We start from the raw sequence: 25,114 nt of genomic DNA on the forward strand, positions 1-25,114 counted from the left end.
CTATCATTGCTTTGTCTAGGGTAAGACCTTGTGATTTATGAATCGTGACTGCGTATGCAAGAGTTAGAGAAAATTGTTCTCTGCGTACATACATATCTTTGAGGAGAAGGAATCTAGCTGTTGAGTGTCCTATCTGTTTTACTTCTGAAAGTTTGTCAAAGAGTATATTGACAAACTGAATTTTGTTGTCACGTGGGTATGTTTGAAAGCCAACAACTGTACCCAGTGCTCCATTAACTAGTCCTTGGTCCACGTCAAGGTTACGTTTAAGCATTACTCTGCAATTTAAGGATAATTTTAACATCTTTTCTAAGCCTGCTGTGTTTGAGATTGATTTTTCTAAATTATTTAGTCTTGTTGTGGCTTGGTCACACATGGGTAGTGTCATACCATGTACATCTAGTTTGTCTGTGGCGCTAATTTCCATTATTGGTTGCATTTCTTTACTTAACATTATTTCATTGAATTTGAGACAGCTTGCAAGAGTTGGCATTAAGGCCATACAATTGACATTTTTGTGGGCTAATTGTTCCATAACATCAGTAGCACATGCATTATCGCCATAAAGTGCATTAATGTGCCGGGTTTTCAATGTTGCTTCTGCTTCTTTAGAAAGTATACCAACTCTCAAACTTTTTAAAATGTTGGCATAAGTTAGATCTGCAGATTGGCGCATGTTTTCTGTTAATTCTCTGTATTGGAAATGTTGCCAAAGGTTGACATTTCCAATGCTGCCAACAGTTTTACGGCAGAGTTTGTGCCCTAATGTTTTAAAAATAGGTTCACCTTTTACTGGTGTTAATTGAAGCAGATCTCCAAAATCAATAATGTGTTTTCCTGCAAAGAGCTCTTCATAGTCTGTTTTGAGTACTTCTTGTAATCTGAGGTGAATCAAAGCTAACATCAGGTTGGAGACCATGCTCACTTCATCTATTAGTAGCATTTTCATTTGTTTCAATACTCTGCGTACTTCCATTACAGCTTCTGCAGAAAGTTTGTAATAGTCTAATTTGTTCTGGTGTTCTACTGGTAATAGTAGTAATCGGTGTAATGTAACACCACCTATGTTGTAGGCAACTAAACCTGTGGGGGCAGTGACAACAGCTGACAGTTTGTTGTTTGTCAATTGTTGAAGGAACTTACTAATGATTTTGATTAGGAATGTTTTGCCAGAACCAGCTTCAACACTGACGTACAGTAGTATAGGTTTATAATTATGGCAGGAACATTCTTTATTTTCATGTTTTACACCATGTGCAATTTGTTTTGTTACTTCTTGAAAAATGCTACTTTGCTCATTGTTTAGTTTTGATTGTAGTATAGTTAAGTCTTCCTTATCTTCATACTGACACATGGTGTTTTCTACTTCTTTCATAGCTAATTCTGCCTCATTTGTTATTAGTGGTTCGCCCAGTGGTTCTTGACTTCCTGTTACAGAAGGTTGACTACTGTCAGGAGTATCCTTATCTAGTTGGGCTTGGAGTTCTTCTTCATGTTGCTGTTCATTGTGCAACATTGTTTTGTACTGTGTAAAGTTTACATCAGTTATAGTGCTTTCATTTGCTTTGAAAGCATCCTCATATGAGTCATAGTTATCTAGTAATTGTTCTTCTTTTCTCCATGGTTTGAAGAGTTGTAGCAGGGACATGTAATATACTTCTTTATGTTGAGGAGTCTTCAATGACAATTTGATATGATTAATTAAATTTGGTTTAGTGAGTTTAACTAAGCTGCCTTCACAGTCTGTCACTCTATATTTACCTTTTTTTTCATCAGGTTTCATATTATTTTTGTATGTGTAGTTTTGGGCTATTTGGTATAGACACATGTTTTCCAAAGTATTACTTCTGTTTGGGTAGTATGTGTCCAATAAATTGTTTTTTAAAATGTCTTGGCTGTTGGGATCATGTTTGGCTATTGTTTCTATATCTTCATATGATTTTAGAACTCTTTTTTCTAGATTTAGCTGGACCAAGACTTAGCCATACTATATTTTCAGATTTACCATACAATGAAGTACCAGTTAAACGATCAGCTGCTTCATAAGATCCACATTCTCTATGGGTGAGCATTTTTATGCCCAAGCTGTATAATTTCTGAGATACTGTTTTATCTGATGACAGGTCATTCCAGAGGTCTTGGAGCTCTGTCTTTTCTGCTTTAGTTAAGTATGCTGTGACATATCGTGCAACTGCAGTAGAATTGTCTGCAATGTACTGCACATCTATGTTTGCATTCCATAAGTGGGCAATGATTGCATTATAATCATTGATATATTTTTCTTCTTCTTTTCTTTTTATGTAATATGTATTTTTAGGTGACTTATCTGTAACACTATGTCTAACTGAAGACATGAGGTTGTTTACTTGGCCTGTATTTGTAACTGGTCTAGGGAAACCAAATCGGCATTTGGTGTAGTATTTGCCTTTGTTTTTGTATTTGCGACGACAATATTTTCCACATTTGTGTCTTTGAAATTGTAAAATGTGTGCATGAAGATCACTATTTGTGGCTTCTGATGGAATTTCACAAGTGACATATTTTTCAATAAACTGTAAAACAGTGGCATCACTGTCTTGACCAAATTTAGGGGCATCTTTAATCCATAAAAGCATGTGGATATGTGGTGCTCCTCTGGCTTGGTATTCTTGTCTCCAAAAGAAGTGTTGCACTTCTCCAAGGGGAGGAACAGTTTTATTACAAATAAAATGTAGCATAGCAATGAAGCGATGGTGAAAATATCTTGAAACATTAACAGGATCCAAAGAACAAAGTTCTCCAGGTGTTAGAATATCTATGTTTGTTTTGTTTTTATTTGATATGCGTGGGAAATCATGTAAATCTTCCCATGCATATTCTGCACAACTTAATGTAACAAACCAAGTGGGTGGGCCAAGGTTTCTGATCATACAACGTACATCTCCATGACGTCGAAACCAGTACTCTTTAGTACCACGCATATTTGCTAATAGATTTGTAATATTTGATTGTAAAACCTCATCCTTTTGTTGCACTTTCTCTAATAATTGTGTAGCTGTCATATTTTGAAAGTGTGATCCTGATTTTAATATGTGTGCAACTCCGTAACATAAAGTTGCTAGTTCACTTTCAAAGAGTAGGTGGAATATGTATTCCACATTTTGTCTAAATCTGGGATCTTCAGAATACATCCGTAATGAGCGGTATTCTGAAGCTGATATTTGAATAGGTCTATCATCATACCTTCCTCCTTTGCCAGTATGAAAGAGTAGAGGAAAAGCACGTGCTTCTATACTTTTTTCCCATATACTGATTGGCGATCCTTTTGTTTGACGCATTTGGTAAGTTTCCAGTACATCTTGTACGGTGTCATTACAGTGCAAAGGATGAATTGTATAATGGTCTAAAGTATTTGATATTGTAGCAGGATCTAGTAGCTCAAATTGACCAGCTTCTTGTGTTTCTTGAATTATTTCAGTTGTATCTTTCAAGTTTTCTTCAATATTAATTTCTTTGTAATATGCATTATTCTCTTTAAGATATTGGAAGGCTTGTCTAACTTTATATAAATCTACCAGCTGTTGCCATATTTTTTTGTCTTTTGTAGGTACTCCATTTACTAATATAATTAAAGATTGCTGCATTGGACGTTGCACTCCTAGAGTATGCACATTTTCTTTTAGATTTAATGGTAAATAAACTACTTTTCCACGATGCCTTTTACCAATTCAGAGGGAGGTAATTTTGCTGTTTTTGGTTGAAGGCGTATTATTGATTGAAATGGGTGTACTGTTTGAATTATGATGCTCTCATATAAATTAAGTTGTTGTAGAGGTTTTGGTACTGGGTATAATTCCAAATTATTTGTGATAGAACGTGAAGGAGTTTGGTTGTTGTCAAGTTTTGTAGTGCAATAACTGCAAAGTATTAAGGGCTTAGTTATTTCATATTTGTTTTCTGCTACAAGGTAGAGAGCTAATTCAAACCATTTAGAATCTTCATTGTCTTCTATTTTGTATGATAGGTCCACAGTTTTTGTGTTACTTTTATAAAGAATTCTACGGCAACATACACATACATGGTTTGGTACTTCAGCTGATGTACTTTTAAATTTTAGTATTTCCTTTTTGTATGTGTTTAGCAAAAGGTTGCCATGTGTAGAATTGTTGCTTAATTGGTTTAAAGCTATTTCATTCTGTAAATGGGTTTCACTTCCAAAATATTTTTTCGGGATATAGTGAATTTCTTCAAGTAGGTCTTTTGCTGTACCATGTAGAAGGATGTTATTTAACTTTGCTAGTGCTAAAGCAGGACTTTTAGCATAGTACAATTTATAGACTAGATTTCTTATAGTTGAATGATGTGTTGATATCCTTTTGATATCATGGAAAGTGGTTTTACAAGTAGGTCCTGTAATGCAGGCCAATGAATGTCCTTGTAGTCCTGTGTACTTGCGCACTGGACAGCTATCTATATTTTGCAGTAATTTAATTTTGATTTTGTCTTTGCTTTTTACATATTTATTGAGGAATTGGCGTAAAGATTTGAAACATTGTTTGGGAATGTTACACATTGACGTGCATGGCCATTTGTACACTAGACGTTCTGATTCAGTTGAATGGAGAGGTAATTCTAAGTTTTCAGGGCATATTTTTGTAAGGAGTACTTCTTTTTCCATTATGGTATTATTCACTTTTTCATAACCTCGACCACTGCTATTTATGGTAATTGTATTTGTTTGCTTTTGTTTGTACGCTTCTTCATTAAAATATGGTTCTGTGCTTGTAGTGTGATTCCATTCACCTCCGCAGATACTTAAGAAGTTCTTTCTGTTGACATTTCGCTTATTGAGAAGTCTTTTCTGTAATTTAGTTATTAGTTTTGTTAGTGGTTTCATTTTGTTTAACAGTAAAATAAATAAATTTCTTTTGAGAAGAATTGCACTGTCCATCAATGCTTCTAAGATTAATTTCCTACGATAGGTTTTAAGCTTTGAACCTGATTTCTCTCCTGTTTTTATAAGATTTTGAAGGACTTTGTGACGGTATATTTTGGCTAAAATACTTTTCGTGGTATGCTTACTTTGCACTATATTAAAATTTGAAGAAGTAGTTTTATCTGTACTGATAGCTGATTTTCTGTTAATTGTTTTTTGGTTTGTTTTACATTTTGATAGAGGAAGCAAAGTTGTTGTACTTGAAACTTCTTGTGTTTCACTAAATGATTGTATTAGCTGTTTTGTTTCAACTTTTTTTACAAATTCTGCTAGAGATGGATGCTTATGTTGGACACCTTTATTTTCATTTGCTCTACTTTTGCGTTGCTTTCTACGGACTTGACTTTTGGTAGGCATTCTTTAGGGTCTGTTGAAACAAATAAAGAATATATGGGTTGGGGTGTTCCGGAATGTATGTGTGCTGTGTGCATGAGTGTTTGAGTAAGATGATAAAGATGTATGTAATGGTGTGTGATTGTGCATTGGGAACTAAAACTAGTAGGGTTAGGTATTCTTGAATTTATGTGTTACTAAACTGGGGTTCAGATGACAAAAAAAAGTAAGCTAGTGGTGTGGAAAAGTACAAATAGTAAATCTAATGTATATAATTAACAGTTGTTTGTTCTATAATATGAAATTTGTAGTGGTTCAGTTCGGTAATTTGTGTGTCCAAAAATAGACATTTGTGGACCATTCTGGCTGTAAATTGCTGTTTAAGACATGGGAATTTTTGGACAAAATGGTACAAAATCTCTATTTTTAGAAACCAAAATAGCTTGTATTAATGTTATAGTATATTTGATTAATAATACAAATATTATGGTAATATTTTACTTACTTTATTTTTTAAATTAACAGGTAACTTCTTAGTTTTTCTTTCTTCTTCGAATTCGGCTGCTTCTTTTCAGGAAACTGGTCTTCACTGCAATTGTAAAAGCTTCAAATTAGTAACTTTGTTTGTATATAGCACTATTTTTAATTTAGATATTGATTTTTTTAATTGAAATCCTCAGTGCCTTCTGTAAAACCATTAAACTAATTTATTTACATAAGATACATTGCATCAATTCAGTACATATGATATGTTCTTAATGAACAAATTGTATTGAATGACTAACTGTAGCAAAAAAAAAATATCTTTATTATGTCTTGTGAAATTTATAATATATTAGTGAATACCACTATTTCTGTAAGTAAACTGTTCTAGGTAATAGCGCCTCAATGTCATGTCTAATTTAAAGTAATTAAGTAAATAAATAAATAAAAACAAAAAATATGAAATTGTATAAGTATTTTTATAAAGGTTTAAACATAGATTGTGTTTGCATGCAATTTTGTTTGAATATATGTAGTCTATATATTTCATTTAAAAAATGTTAGTTTAACATGATTTGAGTGTGTGTGTATAAAGAAAGTAAATAGTATAAAGGTTTATAAGTGATAGTTGATTTTAGGAAATTGAAAAAAGTACAGTAAATTCATTTTACAGATTTTACAAGGTAAAAGTCTGTTTGAAAATGTGTTCATCTACTATACAGAAAATATGCATACCTGAAGTTTGCGTTCATGCATATCGATATGCATGGAGCTGCAAGTAGAAATCTTGAAGACTTGTACAGTATTTCTGGTAGATGGTGCTTGCCAATGATATGACACTTGTACTCAGAGAGATTCAGAGTACATTTGCAGTGCTGATCTATGATGATGCAGTTAGATGTAGTGGTCTTGAATGTGATTGGTGCATGGTCATGTGATTTTTGAGGTACATCCAATGAGGGAATGGCAGAGAGAGTGTAGTTGAAATGGTAGAAGGGCTGTTCATGTTACGATATGTCCGCGGACATGGCGGTAGTTCGCGGACATCGGGAGTTACATCCGGGGATTTTTGGGTTCAGAAGTCATGCAAATGAGAATAAGCACTGAAAGGGATTGGTCTGGAAAGTTTGGTGGGTGTGTTGTGCCAGGAGAGATTTTCTCAGATACTCTTTTTGCTGAGAGAACACAAGATAGCTATGGTTGTGTGTTTCAGAAAACAGATTGTTTGGATTTTAGGAGATTCGTGGATACATTGGTTGAAGGTGCATGCAGAAAGCTGTGGAGTAGCTGTAGATCTTGGATTCCCACATGTGGAAGTACACTGGCATGGAGTACGTGGAATGACGTGGTTGGACTTGCTACCTCTCTGTGCTACTTTGGAGACACAGCAACATCCAGACATAATTGTAATTCATTGTGGAGGGAACAGTTTAGGACATGTGACTGGAATGTTTTTGCAATTTGCTATGAAAGAAGGACTTAGGAAGTTTATGGACATGTTTCCTAATTCTCAAGTGATATTTTCACGGATTGCGCAGAGACAAATGTGGCTTTGTTCTTCTTCATTTGGTCCATAAATGGAAAAAGCAAGGCGCAATGTTAATAAGGCTGTTTGTGCCTTTCTAAGAGATTTTGGCATGTCTTCTTTTCACAATGAAAATATTATGTTTTGTAGTACATACATTTTTCGCAGAGATGGAGTCCATCTTACTTATGCTGGCAATCAGATTTTTCTGAGAAATGTACAAAATGCATTGCGACCTTTTTTGGAATTACAACAACGATTTTGAAGTAGATGTTAAGCATTTACAATTTTTGACTTACAAACACCACCCAAAGGCTCTTTTCAGAGCCACCACTTCTTTCCAGAGAAAATTACAATGTTTGTGATGGAGTAGCAACCCAATTTTTTTAATGTTCGCGAACTGTCCGCGGACTTCTAAAAAATACAAAGAGCCCTGCTTCATTTATTTTCACTTCTATTTTTTAACTGGGAAAGGCGGATCTGAAAAGAGCCTTATTTTTTTTTGATTTTTGTAATTTTGTATTTTTTTTGGTTTTTCAGACACGACACACTAGGAGAGGAGGGTAAAGGAGGGTAAAGGGGGGGACACCAACCACAGGGATAAGAAAGGGCGAGCTGAGAGAGGAAGATGTAGAGTGGGTTTTATTTGGGTAGTGAGCAGGTCTTCTCGTGCTCTGAGACGATAGTCTCAAAAGCACTCCGAAGTCGCTCCCCCCTGCAGAGTACTGTGTCACAGTACATGCATACAACTGTGACCCTCGAAAGGTAAGGGTCATCAGCATTCTGTATGGCCTGTGAGGCAGCTGGAGGAAGACGCTGTCCCACAGAGGTGGTCCTTGTGGTGACAGGATCAGAAACAGAGGATGAAGTAGAGGAAATCAACCTGCTACGTTCTTCGCAAGGTACAACCCTGCGAATAGCCCCAGAGTGAAATGACCTCAGGTGTCGCTTCATAGTAGTGGTCCCAAAGCTGTACTTACCGTGTTTCCCGCGACTGAGTATCATTTTGCACTCATTGCAGGTAACACGGTTCGCACGAGCCTTAGGAACATTACCATGAATGGTAAATAACCACCACACCCAAGACTCACGCCTAGTGCGGGTAGTAGGGTTTTCCTCTATCTCATTCTCATCATCCTCTTCTTCCTCCTCCGCATCCTCACTCCTGTTCCCCTCTTCAGGCCCTTGGGGAGGTGGTGGTGGTGGAGGACACCAAGTGCACGGAGATTGGTTAGCGCATGCGCATTGATGTCCTACGGACACTGTTTGGGTTCTGAAGTAATTAAAAGTGCGTCACACGTGAAACGAACATTTCAGGACACCGCGTGTGTTCTTAGAATAGTTTAAACTTGGTAGCGAACAGTGAGGACAGATATAGTGTTCTTCAGGACACGTGTAATTTAGTTTATGTACAAACATTTCAGGACACCAATTGTGTTCTTAGAACAGTTTCAATTGGGTAGCGAACACTACGAACAGGTATAGTGTTCTTCAGGACACCTCCATTTTCGTTTACGTACGAACATTTCAGGACACCAATAGCGTTCTTAGAACAGTTTGAACTTCCTAGCGAACAGTACCGGACAGGTATAGTGTTCTTTAGGACACTTTAATTTTTGTTTGTTTACGAACAATTCAGGACACCTCGTGTGTTCTTAGTACAGTTTCATGTTGTTAGCGAACACTACGAACAGTTGTACTGTTGTTCAGGACACATCATTTTTGTTTATTTACGAACATTTCAGGACACCAATTGTGTTCTTAGGACAGTTTTAAGTTGATAGCGAACATTACGGACAGATATAGTGTTCTTTAGAACACTTTAATTTTTGTTTCTTTACGAACATTTCAGGACACCACGTGTGTTCTTAGAACAGTTTCAACTTGCTAGCGAACAGTAAGAACAGGTGTGGTGTTCTTCAGGACACCTCCATTTTCGTTTATGTACGAACATTTCAGAACACTCGCACTGTTCGCGTACACTTTTATTGTTTTTAAAAAAAATAACGGAAACTATTCACAATACAATATAAAAATTAAACTTTATTTAACATATATTAATAATTTATGACAGAGAAGGTGAGGCAGAAACAGAAACAAAAACAGGAGAATTTGGGGTTTCAACATGATTGGTATTAGGTGAGGAAGGGATGCAAATCTCATCAAAACGTTTTGGATTATGGAGAGGGTTTGGGGATAATTGACTGGGATATGCTGAGGAGGGACAAGTACATGTGGGGCAATGGTACAAGGTTTTTGGTTTAAAATGATTTTCTACAAAAGTTTTTAAATTATTAAAATTAGCCAACAATACATCCATTTTTTCTTCTATATTGTGAAGACTGTTATCCATAACAGGGTTTTCTGAAGTTTTTTCTATTTTGGTATGCTCTGTACAAAAAAATAATATATATGTTAAATGTATATAAAAAAAATAATAAATAAATGGTTTATATTATAAAGTGTTTACCATTAGTTTCACTATCTTGTGACATTTCTTCATGTGGGAAATTGTTCTCTAGCCATTCCAGAGTACTAGACATTTCTGTGAGAAAAAAAAAAAAGATAATATATTTTTTAATCTAATACAGAAAGTTTATAAATATATGAGTAAAATGAAGTACACTTACTATGGCCCTCATTAGGACCCAGGCGTTAAGGGGTTTACGGCGCCGTAAACGGCGCCGACCCTTAACGCCTGATTCCAAGGTCCCTTTGCGGGATGGTGATTTTAACGCCTGCTTTTTGCAGGCGTTAAAACCCATGCCGCAAAGGGACCTTGGTGCTAATTACGCCACCGTAATTTACGGTGGCGTAATTAGCGCCTTTCCCCATTCCCATTATGCCCTATGGGGCACAAATGGGAATGGGGAAGGGTAAAATGGGAAATGGGGATTTACCGCCCCACTCACCTTGGAATGGGGCGGTAAATCCGCCATCCACCATGGTGTAAACGTAGTTTACACCATGGTGGTAAGGGTACGACCCAGGCGGTAACTTACCGCCTGGGTCGTAATGAGGCCCTATTTCTGGTAAGATAAGTCCTATGTATTCAGTGGGTCTCGTCTTGTTCTCAGCTCTGTTGTGTCTGTGAGGTAATTATGTTGGAAGCCAATTTATCTTCTTGTGGTATATTCCATTTCAGAACATATTGTATTTAAATGAATGGTTAGTGTGTTACATATATGGGTTACATTTCTTATGTATTACTATATATAATGTGTGTGTGTGCTGCTTTTTGAATTTGTTAAATGTTCCTATATTATGATATAACAATCAAACATACCCCACCACCCCCCCCCACAGTTTTTAGGTAGTGTCAATGACATTTGTGATGTCATCTTTGATATCCTGGGTGTTAGTCTTAGCAGTGCACGGTGGTGGCGCGAGTTATGGTTGCTTAGCTTACCATAACTGGCGAATTTCAAGGGTTTTTCGGTTTTACTTGGAACCATTACGTCCCTTTAACAAAGTTTTTTCACTGAATTTCATAGGTTTTTAGTAGCGCAACTTAACCATAACGTCCCTTTAACAAAGTTTTTTTCACTGAATATATATATATATATATATATAATATTTTAATGAGCCGCGGTAACTAATGCTTCCTCTCCGCTCGGCTTTTACTACACATGAAAATTGCGTCCGCTCGAGCGGAAGAGCTCCCAGGGGATGACGGGGGAATGAACTCCTCCCGCTCCCCTGGGTCCTACCATCTGCCGTCTTCGATGGCGCGGTCCTGAAGGATGAGGAGTGGGGCCAGGGGCCTGAGGCGGGCGCGTTCGCTCGCGGCACCGGCCCCGCCTCCTCTTTACAGAAAATTAAGTAATTCTACTCCTTGTTGCTCGCCCCGTTCCCGAATGCGTCACCGGGCGTGATATGAAACAAAGTAATACGCGGCCTCACACACGCAGATAAGCGGTATTAAATACTCAGTAAATATAGCGCTTTTACTAGGGATCTAGTCGCGCAGCCTACGCGCTGATAATATCATTCCTAAATGTGTAATCTTACATTATTGCACTTATTCAAGAGAATGAAAAGTGAGGTACTTATTTTATGAAAGCAAAAAAGAAAGAGGAAAGGACCTGGGACTGAGGGTTCTTATAGGCTGACCTAACACCGGATTGGAGCAAGTGATAGGGTTAGAATTACTACACTCCTGGAGGTTTATGGGAGTTTTAGTTTAATTTGGACCCTTAAACACTGGATTTGGAACTTTTAAACCTCGGATTGGCTATTTTTCAGGTCTACAGAGAAAAAAAAAGCACAAATGTTAAAGTTTAAAAGTTGTCATTTGAAAAGCTATTATGACAGTATTAAAGAACGTAAAGCATAATGCGGGCCTCCTGTCTTGTCATAGAATAGAGTTACTGCTGTTTTTTCACCACTCTGCCCAATCGCTAATGAGGCCCTTGGGCTTTGTTTAATCTAGACTAGCATGATCAGATTTAGAATGGGAAATCTGAATGTTGCATACTTTCGAAAACATGGAGTCAGCCTCGGAATAGTATCTGTCCATTTTGCAGGAAGAATGAGGAGACAATAGAACACTTCTTATTATTATGTCCAACATATGGATGCATTAGGGCCTCATTTCTCAAGCCAATGTTTACTTCCCATATCATTCATAGTATGAATGATGCGATGGTTATGTGCAAGTTGACATGTGTTAATGTTGTATGCTTGGTTGAGAAGATGCACACAGACAACGAACCCAGTATAATAACTTTTTAAGCCCAGTAGAGGGAGGAATACGTTTGAAAGTTGATTTTTCTGTTTGCGCGATATTTAAACATACGTATTAATTATACGACTATGCTGTTTGCATGTTCTTGTTATGCTTTTGTACGTGCAATGAATGTTTTAAGTCATCATTCTAAAGATTTCAATTTTATATCAAATATGAAAGGTGATTTTTAACTAGGGGGTGTTCAGGATTATTGTTGTATCTATTGATTGCTCTATAAGGTATCTCTCTAAAGATGTAAACCACATATTGTTTTTGCATCACTGTAGAGTTATAACTGTTTGCTTAACCTGATGGTGTAAAACCGAATAAAGATTTGATGAAGATGACTATTTATTTTAGTTTTGTACCTCAGCCCCATAAGTATGTTGCAATATATACATTTTGCAGAAGGCCCTTTTCGTCCTTGCCGGCTTTCTCAATCACAGTGATACAACACACCAGCCACTGTGCCAGCTCAGATATGGGTGGGTCTTGTGGTAGCTCTTCCACCCTCTTTCAAATAATGTGAATTAGTAGATCCCATACACTTGTATCATTACATCTGTATCTAAAAGCTAGTTTCCCATTAGACATTTTTGTCAAATTTTGATGGCTCCACAGAAGATGTGTACTGCACATTATTGATCCATGGGGGGAGAGTGCAGAGTACTGGAAATGCACCCCAAACATAAATTAAGAAAGCTTGCAGATTACTAAAACTAAGACAAATCCTGTGATAGTATCTAAAATACGATTTTTCTGCCAGGTGTCACTTTATGCCCAGTGGGAGGAATGCTATAATGACGAGAGGAGGGCCTGTCAGTCAGGGAAAATACTGTCTGGTTGAGCCTTACAACAAGGGAGATGAGAAGGACAGAAATAGTAGAGATGGTGGTGTTGAAGGGTTGATGTGTGATAATGAAAAAATGGAGGAACATGTCCAGGTCTGAAATTGGGGTAATGTGAGAAAAATGCAAACCAGTGACACAGTGGGATTATCATGATTGCTTTTCAGGCAGAGGTGTGGGATACGCTGCGTGTGCAGCCTCAGTAAAGGACAGTAGTTTTAAAGGTCCAATTACCTGTGAGTCTGCTGTCCATAAGTTGAATGGTTTCTGGGAGAGGCGCTGGGTTGCTAGTACTCAAATATTTCAAAAGTTGCATTTTCTGAATACTGGATGTACATCGATCCTGGATTGATACTGAATTGGAAAATTAAAAAGGACGGTGGGGCAGACGGACAGATATTTATCTATTTTATCCTTTTCTGTTGATTTAAGGTGGATTCAGACAACTTGATAGCCTACAATATATTGTCTTTGCTGTCCATCACTGGTACTGTCTCATCTGTTTTACAGATCTTCATTGGCTTATCTATGGTGTTTTCTAATCTTCTGATTACTTCATCAGGTGTAGGAATGCCTGTGCCTTTACCTGATTCCTGATGAAGTAATCTGAAGATTACAAAAGCTTGCAATTAAATGACTTTGTTAGCCTAAGTAAGGTATCATCTTGTTGTCCTTTTTTGAGCAACACTTTATTACAGGGCCTGCAGTAGCAGCCATGTAGTTATGGTTACGTTGCTCAACTCATAGAAGGAGCACTTTTTGGTGGGTTATAACTTTGCCCTCCCTGGACAAATAATCACCACACTTTGCTAAAAGGTATATGGTTCCCTTGGAATTGTTTGGTGTGGCTTCAATCACAGGGAACAGGGATATGGATTTTCACCAAATTTGCGATAGGCCCGGCGGCTTGGTCCCGAAAGTCGGCTTTTGTAAATCCGTCCAGTAGTTTTTAAAAAAAATGTAAAAGAAGTAAGAACAAATATAAGTAATATCTGGGTCTGGTCCACGGTCTCACTTCCCATTTTGGAGTCCGTGGACACGTCTGGGACCCTCATAGGGTTAAGTGATGTCATTGTATGTGCCTGAAAATTGGGTGGTAAAAAACGTGAGGTGCATCATATTTTCTGAAATGGTCGCCATATTGGATCCGCCAACAGCCGCTGTTGTCTGCGGATAACACAGTGAGAAGAAAGTCTGGAAAAAACGTTTAGGGGTTATTTGGTGGCAAAATAACGGACCTGGAAAGGTTGGGGCAGTGGAATAAAGTTGACATTCAGATGTGTGTATGATATGGAGATGTTTTATAGGTGAAAGGGGGTTTTCAGGTGCTGCTGAGTTTGCAGTCACTTTTATTGTCCGCGAACATCATTTGGATTGCAGGGGAATCTGGGTGAGTCTTGTTATTTGAAAGTATATTGTACGTACTTGTTACATGGTTTCATTATATTGTGGTGGCTGTGGCAACTGGCAACACATAATATAGTAATATGTCTATAGTATTTGTAGGTACTGTAGAGGGAGTATGCAGTATTATTAACATGGTGGAATGCTTATAATTGAAGTGTATACCGTATTTGTTCCTCTGTAGGCAGGACTATTGCCACAGACTCTTCCTTCCTTTTTAGTGTACACCCCTTTCTGCTAATCTAGAATAGGGCTGCAAGGCTTGTCCTTGGCCTCAATCCCAGGGATTGTATTGCTGCAGCCCTAACATGTGTACATTGTCTCCTTGTGGTTGCAAGGATGATATACAAGATCCTCTGTATCATTAACATGGCTTTCCGGGGCCTGGGAGTACAATATCTCCAGCTTTTTCTCCCTAAATACTGCCCTACTAGAGCCCTCTGCTCCTCTAACTACAAATCTCTGCTTGTCAACTGCTTTTTGAAACAGTGTGCCCGATGCATGTCTCTCTGTTCGTCCGGTGCCTCTCTTTGGAACAGCCTTCATGCTCCTTTTATACTTCAGCTGGACTTCCTCATTTCCTGTAACTTTTCAAATCTCTGCTTTTTCTTCCTGTTTTACTTAATCCCTTTCCTGCTAACTCATACTACTGCCACTGAGCCTGGTGTCCTGGTTCCTCATGAACCCCACAGGTTCCAGGCCCTATACCTAATCAACCCCAGTACACCCCCCCACCCTTCAAATCTGCCTTTGCAAGTCTACCGCTTGGTGGTTATGTACCCCGCCCTTGGGAATCCTCTGCCCCAGCAGTCAAACAGTGGCCCCCCACTTTGGCATCTCTTGGCACTTTCCTTCTGGGCTCTTATCATCACTTGGCAATCCCTACTACTCTTTCCGTGTATGCACTTCTTTCACTGCACAATGCATATGTGTATTTATAGCAGCAGTGTGTACAATGTCTTTAGATAAGCAAGGGAAATGCAGATGCAAAATATTTCTAAAACATTCAAGTGGTAGTTGCTGTTTGGAAGTTTAATATGTTGATAGGGTCATATGGAGAGTTGTTTAACTGATTGGTGGATATATGTGTGACAGTTAGAAAGCAGGCAATGAGAGAGTGTTACAAACATAACAGTGAAAAGGCAAGGGCTGTCTTGTTCGATGGTGGTGCAATCCATTTTTTTATGATGCATGGCCTTGAGAGGGTAGAGTAGACCGCAGTTAGTCATGAAGGTGCATGGATTATGGTCCGTATTAAATGCTAGAGAACATTATTTGGACAGAACACTGTTTTTGTGCTTTTTTCTTTTTCTCTAGTATACAGCTGTTCATAATTTCCATTAGCATAGTAGAACATGCTAATGGGAATTTTGGAAAATCTTATTGAGTCTAACTACTTTATTAAGCAATGTGAAGTAGATGGAGTATATAAGCATGTTTCTTTTACTTCTATTTTCTAACTGTGAAAAGTGGTTACTAAAGAAACTTTTCTTTGTGTTCTTTTATTTTGAATTGTGTTTTTCTTTTTTACAGGAGAGGTCAGGAAGTCCACGTCTGGGTCTGGGTCCACAAAGACTCATATGCAAATGGTTATTCCACCTTTCTGAAAAGTACAGTCAGCAAAAAGTGATGGCTGTGGACTCTCAAAGTGGGTAAAAACCACTGAACAGGTTATCATGCTGTGTTCTTTCTGGAGAGGGGCTCTTGCTACCCTTTTTGTATTTTTGAAAGAAACTTGGGTTGGTCACCCTAGGTTACCTGGAGGAACCCAGACGTGGATCCCTTGCTCACTGTGCTCAGAGAGGCACAGCTCCACCTCACTGATGAGGCCTAACAAGGCTGAAACACATGTATGAGGTTACTGTTGGTACTCTTGTTCAAAGGAGGTTTGCCTGGCATTTCGGTGCTGGACTGCCCTTGTGGGCGGGACAAAGAATGATATGCAAATGGTATTCCTCCTTTGTGAAAAGTACAATGAGCAAAAAGTGATGGTTGTGCACTCTCAAAGTGGGTAAAAACCACTGAACGGGTTATCATGCTGTGTTCTTTCTGGAGAGTGGCACCTGCTACCTTTTTTGTATTTTTGCTAAGAACTTGGGGTTGGTCACCCTAAGTTCCCTTGGGGAACCCAGATGTGGACCCCTTGCTCACTGTGCTCAGAGAGGCACAGTTCCACCTCACTGATGATGGCCCAATAAGGCTGAAGCACGTGTATGGGGTTGCTGTTGGTACTCTTGTTCAAAGGAGGTTTGCCTCGCATTTCAGTGCTGGACTGCCCTTGTGGGCGGGACAAAGACTGATATACAACCAGATATTCCTCCTATGGCTGCAGACTCTCAAAGTGGGTCAAAACCACTGAACAGTTTATCATGCTGTGTTCTTTCTGGAGAGGAGAACCTGCTACCTTTTTTCTACCTATTTTATTGTTACATATTTTAATTATTTTTCAGGTATTTCGTATACGTGCATGATCATTGGTGTTCTGTACTGATTATTCAAGTTGTATTTTAGTATAAAAGTTAAAGTTCGTCCCCTTCTCAACTAAGCTTTTGTGAGCATGGCTATGATAAAAGTCAATGAACTGTAGCTGCAGGTGTAATAACATTTTTTATTTTGTTATTATTTTTTGGTATTTGTGTATTTATATATGATAATAGTCCTCAAAATGACTGTTTGGGGGAACACTGAGTGAAGAACTTTAGCACATCAGATGTATTGTTTTGATGTTATCAAGGAACACTGCATTCCCTTCATCAGTTAGGTGTGCTCTGTCATGCCTATAGATATTGGCTATGTAGAACTGTATGTTGTTTTTCGCAATCCATGATTGGTTGTGGTCTCTGATGAATGCTGAAACTGCTTTATTAACATTTCTCTGGGATTTCTCAATTTTATAAATAAAACTGGTAGCCCATCTCCATTTTTGCCTCTGAGTTAGATTGGAAAAGATGAAGATGGTGTGAGGAAATAGTTCCATTATTTTTTCCATGTCTTGTTTCATCATTAAATTTAGGGATACCCCTTGTACATTCCTCAAATCATTGCCTCCACAATGAATTAGCATGAAGTCTGGGTGCTCTGTACTTCTCAGACTTAACAATTTTGTAAAAATGTTGAACCAACTATCTCCAATCAGTCACACAGTTTTGAAAGCAGCCATGATATCTGCATTATTTGTCTGTTTCCAGGAAAATTATACCTACTTTGAATTTCTAGTAGTTTGTATGAGTAGGGTATGTATGATGTGTGTGTGTGTTGTACTTTCTAATTGATGTATGTTGTTATTGTTAGTATTCACGGCTAACCGAACAGCCACCCAGCATCCTGCATTGCTAGTCGCGGGTAGACACTGTTAGGCAGAATCATATGCAGTACCCTTTGGGAACACTACACACAATTAAGACTACAAGTGTCAGTACAATTTCACCTTTGGTACAAGCCTGTACTACACAGTAATGTGGTAGCAGTTGTTGATCAGCCAGACGTAGCTCAAGAGTAAAGCGAGCAGTACAACCGGTTACACAAAGGACCAACAAATACAGTGATTCAAACAAACACTTACTCAAGGTTTCTTGGTAAAAGAATATACATTCATTTACACAGTCATTTGGAAAACATTCCACTAGCAAAAGCAGCTCAATATCACAATCTAATACACTATACAACACACAACCAATCAGTTTCTGAACAAGTTTAGCTCCCCTGAAGTCGGAGCAAAATGACACTTCAGATACTTTAAAAAAGGGGGAAAAAAGACAAGGTTATAAGAATCAAAAGCACAAATACTTTCATAGGCAGGGCAAAGGGTTTCAGTTCACTACAACCAGCAATTCAATCCAATTGGCCTGGGCCAAAGTCAATGGTTCAGAGTCTTGTATAGGATAGCACAGTTCTGGTAGTAAAAGGTTAAGTGCTTGCCACAGATCTTCGAAGAATTTGATCAGTCGAAAAGTTAGATGTTGGTTTAGGGGAAGGACAAGCCTTCAAAGTTGGGAAAGTTTCACAAAATTTCACCTCTGCCAAACAGAGTTCTGCACCGCACTTGCACAGTACCTTGTAAGTGAAGAAAAGCTGTAGCTGAGGCAGTTGTTCCTGACAGTTCCTGCAGATCTTGCAGTTCCTGTGCTTCAGTCATGGGGACAAGAAGGACGACGTCGGGAGGTTCCTGCACTGCATAGGGAAGAGGCCACTAGCTTGGCAAAATGTCGGTTTAAGGTGTGAGTGCCCTATAGACCACAAACTGGTATCGTTCCCACTAGCTAATTGGTTTTCCACAGCACTCTGCAGAAAATTCGACCAGTATGGGGACAGTGTCCAGGCGGCTTACGAGTTGGTTGTTCCCACCAAACTCAAGGGGAGAAGTTAACCTTGAAGGGCTTCTCTGTCGATGGAGTTTCAGGCAATTCGGACCTGCAGCAGGGCTTCACCGGTGGACCAAGAGCTGCAGCAGTCGTCTTCCTTCAGCTCGTCTTTGGTTCTTTCGTTCCAATGGTCAACTCTGCTTTGCAAGTGCCAGGGACCTGTTTTTAAACAGTTTTCCCCCATTAATTCCAGCCTGGCTGTCACTCACACAGCAGGGTGGCTGTCTGTGCCAGACAGACAGCGGGCCAATCACGCCAGAGTGCATTCAGGTCTCCTAGGAGACTAAGCACAGGGAGTTACGGACACCTCCCTCACATCCTGTCCACCCCAGACACTCAGGCACCAGAGGAGGGCTTCAGCACTGAAGCCCGCCGAAGGCCAACAAACAAAGGGACCAAACCTGGTTTGGCATGCAGAGACAAACTCAAGAAGCACCTTGACAAAAAGAAATGGTGAAAAAAGTCGACCGGAGTCTGTTTTTACAGATGGGTCTGGTGTGCCATATTGGAAAACATGGCTGACCCGATTTTTTGTTACCAGTGTTTGCGCCCCGGAAAATCATGGTAGTTTGTTTAAAACCATTGCCACCAGCCATTTCAAGTGAGAAAGGGTAACATTTGACTGTTACATGAGTGTTTGGAATCAGGGGAAGTTAGGCAACCCCTCCAGCACTCTATAGTAAGATAGTGTGTCCTGGGTCTGTAAATTTAAAAAGACTAGTAAAATCAATTTAACTTTACATGCTCTGGGAGACGCAGTACCAGAGAAGGTATTTAAACCTTGGGGAGTCTGAAAGACACCCTTGTGCCACTGCAGTGAGGGTGCTGTGTGACACACAGAAAAAGATGCATATGGAGTTGTTTTAAAACTCCATAACCAAAGTACACTAAAGTAAAACACACATCAAAATACATGGAAGAGTGGGAAAAAAAGGTTCACACTCTTCCCAGGTAAAACATCAAATCCTAGAAATCCAGCAAAGTTGCGGGGGGTTCTCAAAAGGTGGGAAATGAGCACATTCTTCAGAATTCTCCCTAACAGACACCTCCCACATTGCAACTGCGGCTATATATGAGCAAGTGACACATTATGTGTTTGTGGATGTATGGTAGTTGGGCCATCCAACATTTTGGGTTTGAAGGCATGTTATATGCTTTGCAGGTTTTTATTTGTGTATGTTATTTCAAGTACTTGGTTGTTCACTTATTTGATTTGAAGGTTTGAAGGCCAATTTAGTTTGATTTGGGGCTTGCAGAAAACTGTACGTGTACCCACGGCTAAAAGTGAACTTTGTAGCTGCGTTCAATATCCGTGGCTACGTTTGATGCTGAGTAGGGTTTGTATGTGTTTTGGTGTTTCTAATTGGGTAGTGTTAAATTTGTTAATGTGTAGGTCATTGTGATAGGTTGCGGTGAACATGTCGGCCAGTTGATTCATTTTCTTCGGATATAGTCCTCTTTTCGGATTATGATTTTGGAAAGTTTTAAACTCCCCTTTTTGTCTATTTTTCTGATTTTCACTGCAGAACTCACACTATGCAGTTCATGTTACCTGTGATAACATATGATTGGCATTAATTAGTTGTTGGTGATTGTTGAGTTGAAAGTTTGAATTAATAATATGTTCATAATGGGGCTGTGTGGTTTCCTTTGTTTTTTACTGTATTTGTTAACAATGAGGCGCTGCTGCTGTATATGTTGAAAATGGGTGGGAATAATTATTGAAAGTTGTTTATTAGGAAGGAAATTGAATTTTAGTGAGGTGGATGATATAAAATCATGATGTATGCTTGTTGTTTTCATAATAAAAGTTTTATCACAGAGAAGTAGAAATGTGATTTTATCTACAATGCTTTTTTAATCACTCATGTGTGTGTTAACATGATTTTTGAGGTGATATAAAAATGTTTTTTTTCTTTTTTTTACTGGTGTCGTTTGATATTTATTGTGCCCATAGTTAAAGGTTCTGACTACTGTGAGGGCTTCAATAAAAACCTTGGGGCAGTATCAGACACAGGAATGCCCCCGTGGCTTTTGGCGTATTGCTATGCAAACTCCTATTATGTAAAACGCAGCATGTGTTAGGAAATGCTATTTTAGTACAGAAATTAGAGGTTGTAAAATGTTGGGATGGTTTATTTGAAGTTTACATGTGCAACAGTTTTAAATAGGAAACACTGTTTTGTTTTAATGTGCTTGTTGCTGTACTGTTATTCGCTACAGAAATACTGGCATCTGTCAATGGCAGTTTTCTGGGCACACAGTCCTGGTCAGTCCTGTAATGTCCATGCTTATTTGTGTATTACAGGGTTGGTGAAAAGCAGTTTTTGGATGGCTTACAACTTTGATGAAACTGCATGAAATTCAGAAATGTCATTCTAGACCTGAATCTGAATGGTTTTGCAAAGTGTGGTGTTGTTTTGTCAAGGGGAAAAACATTAGAAGGCTAATAAGGCTAAGAAGGTTTATAAATGTGGTACCATATTACGAATCTGCAGAAAAGATGCAAAAAGATTTTAGATCTAGATATAAATGTTTTTGCAAAGTTTGGTGGGATTTTGTGAACAGTGGGCACAATTAGAGGGGTGGCTCAACATTTCTAAATGCTTTATAACTTTTTTGCCGTTTGACGAATGTGGACAAACATTTTCAGATAGAGTATAGACCCAACCTTTAATGTTTGTGCAAAGCCTCAATGGATTTTGTGAAGTGGGGCTATGTCACATGACTATTGTATGGACGCACATTTTGACAGTTTTGAAAAATTAAAACATGGGTGGATTTCCAGCAAAGTCGGGTAAGGAGCATTGGCAAGAACCGGAAAGCATAATTATTTTTTGAACAAAAAATAGTGATATATCTGTGGTGATTGAGTGATAGCCTGTGGCCATGGGCAGTGGCCAGGTTGTCTGAGTCATGGCATTTGGTCATGACCCGGACAATCTGGATAATGGCCATGACCATGAGGGACGACCAATGGGGTTAAAGTGGCCATGTGCACAAGGGACCGGCTATGTGGCAAGATTTTTTTAAATTGGGATAGGTTTGAAAGGGAAAAACAAATGTGCTTGTGGGTACAGGTTGAAGTGCTGGATGGGACTACAGCAAATATGTACTAGGGGGGTCAGCAAGAACTGGAGAGCATGGTTTTGCAAATATATCCTGTGTTTTTCTTTAATGTATAAATAGTAAGTACACAAAACAGCCCTATAACTCTGGTAAATGGACAATGGGTGTGGGTATTAGCAAGGAGAAATGTGTACTGTAATTAGCTTATTGTAGCTTGCAGCATGGCCGAAGTGATAGGTTTGAATGGGGAAACATTTAGCTTGTGGTTACAGCCTGAATTGGTGTACTAGATTACATCAAACTTGTGTGACAAGAATTAGCAAGGACCTGCAGGCATCTTTTGGGAAATATGTGTTGTGTTTTATTTTTCCAAAGTGTAATAATGTAAAAGAGAAATACTAGTGATATACATCTGGTGTCAGGGTAGTGGGCCTGACCATCGACAAATGCAAATGTGCACTCTGATTTGCTTATTGGGGAATGCAGCATGGCTGATGCCTATGCTCCATGTATTTGAAGATTTGTCATGGGTGCAAAACCATGAGCAGTGGCAATTGGTTACATTATTATGGTATAGTGCACACTGAATAAGAATGCAGGGTAGGTGTACTGAATAATAGGGGTTGTTTGGTTCGGCTTGGGTCAGGGTGAAGTCTTACGGCATAGGTAATTGAATGATGATTTCCATCCCCCCGGCATGAACTGCTGATAACCACAGACATAATTATGTGTTGCAAAAAATATGTTTCTTAAAGGAGCTTTATAGTTCTTTTATTTATGTGAAGAGTGGCCTTTCTAATGTTATGTTTTAAAGTGTGGGAACATTAATTATGATCAATTATGTGGTGCAAGTTTCCTGAAATGATGTGGATACTGCCTCTTGCATGAGAACTACAAAAAACAAAATGCTTGGGGCACATGTGTTATGTGTATGGAAATTGGCTGCACATTGAGTAGGTGATTACCCCACTGCAATGCCACCAATACTTAATGAACCATTGATTTTGATAATAGTGTCTACTTTACATGTTCCAGTTTTTCCCTCTCGTAATGTCTAAGTGGCCTGAACAATAAAAATCCTCTCTTTCAAAAATGGGCTGCATATTTGAAATATCGAATCCAAGAATAAATGTACCCTAAAAATAGCACAATCTCCCAAAACTTCTTGTCACTCTTATGTATATTTAAAATGAGACTAACAATAATATTTTAAGAAAGAAATATTAGTCAACAAACACTTATAGATTGTCTGTGTAATATACGTTTTTATACAACCAACATAATAATTTTTAAAGAGTATTATATCTTTAATTGATTCAAAATATTTGAAATATTTTCAAACAGGTGAAGTTATTGTAGTATGAGAAAGAATCAAATAAGAAGCACTACAACAACTACTCACAAAACGAATCCTGGATTAATTAAAACAAATAAAACAACTATTTATTAATGTTGCAAAAGAGGTACAATCAATTAAAAAAGAAATGTAAAATGTAAGAGAAATTATGGACAGTAAAAATCACATAGTTAGAAAACATGAAGATGTGGCTTTTTTAAAGATCTGTCACAAAAATTGCAAACATGAATTATGATGAATTATCTTGCGCAAGTTTGCCAGTCCAGAAACAAGGGTACATAATCGGGCATTAACTAGGTCTACTTTCTATATATGGTTCTTATGCCTGGAAACTTTGCTCTCTATATAGGAAATGCCTTATATCCACCACTTCAGAATCCCTACTGCAGATTCTTTCTCACTAGTTAGCATCATCCAATCATAGCTTTATTGCCACATGAAAGCAGGAAACTATGAAAATCATGAGGAAGGCAAATATGTCACCTGAGCTGTTGATTACGCAATACGCCCCTCCCCGCGGGGGCATTACCAAGTCAGGTAATGCCCCGGGGCCCATAGTTATAGGACTGGGCGAAGCTCACATTTACAAATGTACATGCCAAAAATGCTCAGCGCACAGCACAGTGAACAGCCATTGTGTATGATGCACACCCTGTGCATAACATCTAAGCGACAAACTACATCAAAAAGCAAATTAGACATGTACAGGATCCACAATTGGTCATAGAACATGTGTTGCAGGGACACAGTGGGCACAAGAAGGCAAACAGAGTGTACACGTGGACATGGAAGGGTGGTTGTTCATGTAGTGGATTATAGTGCAAGTGTGTGGGTCAGTAGGGACATGGACTCAACATATGCATGTGCAATCAAGTAAACATCAGTGTCCTCTACAAATCACATGTGAACATTCACCATGTGTATACCCCAGCATGTCAAACCAAAACTATTCCCTCACACCTGAAAGGTAAACACAACACATGAACAGGCATTGATCAGCAGAATACATTATGTACATAGGATACCACAATTACAATTTCAGGGTGCCCATCACAATGCAGGGCAAGGCAACTATCAACAACAAAACATCCCCCTCCCTCACAAATCACCACGACCCACTGAACAACTGCACCTGGGTTATTCAGCCTTCATCCTTGAATTTCACCTGGCCACAGGATCACCCTTCCCCTTTGTCAACATCTCCCACCTCGTGTGTAAAAAGTTGCCAGCACCCTCAGAGTCCACCTTGATTTGCAAAAGCACCAAATCCAAGAGAACTCAAAGCAGGCCAACACAGAAGCCAAGCAAATAGCCTGCAGGCAGTAAAACAAACCAGAACAGCCTCCAGTGGATGACCTGAAGTAGCAGCATGCCACAAAGGCCAAGTACTACCACAATGATGGCAACAACCAAGGTAGCACAGTAAAACAATGTCACAACAGGATGTGTACCATGTGTGGGACATAACATAGAATGATGCACCATGAACAGATGTTTACTGTCACAGCTCCCGTGTACAGGCGTAGGAGTGGCATGAACCAGCCACCCCCACCGTGGTCTGGGTGCCTGCAAGGTCAAACTCACAAAGGCCTCTGAGACCCTGGTGGGGAAGGATGGTCAGGGATATGCAGTCGGGACAGGCATTGGCATACTGGATAACCGGAATGAGGGGCAGGAGAGGGGAGTTGGATTGACACGGGAAAGTAGGGAATGCACAAAAATGTAGTACTCACATTAACACATACACAATTAGACCAAAATTGTTCATCATGCACATTGCAGCAAATTACTCAAATGGAGGTCAAAGAGAAACCTATCTCTGGGGTGAGTGCTGGCCTCCTGCCTGCGCACTCTCAGGTCCGGTAACAGGAGCAGTTCATTGCTGCAAAGAGAGAATCTCTGCGTGCCCAAAACACACAAACACACCAGCAAATATGCCCCAAAGTAACAAACTACTTTAGAAACAGACAATCTTGTGTGGATGCTTCATACCCATACGTAACATTACTCCTGTGATGGTTTATACACAG

Source organism: Ambystoma mexicanum, chromosome 7q, assembly GCF_040938575.1.
Source record: "Ambystoma mexicanum isolate Mex_15411 chromosome 7q, UKY_AmexF1_1, whole genome shotgun sequence".
NCBI classification, from domain to species: domain Eukaryota; kingdom Metazoa; phylum Chordata; class Amphibia; order Caudata; family Ambystomatidae; genus Ambystoma; species Ambystoma mexicanum.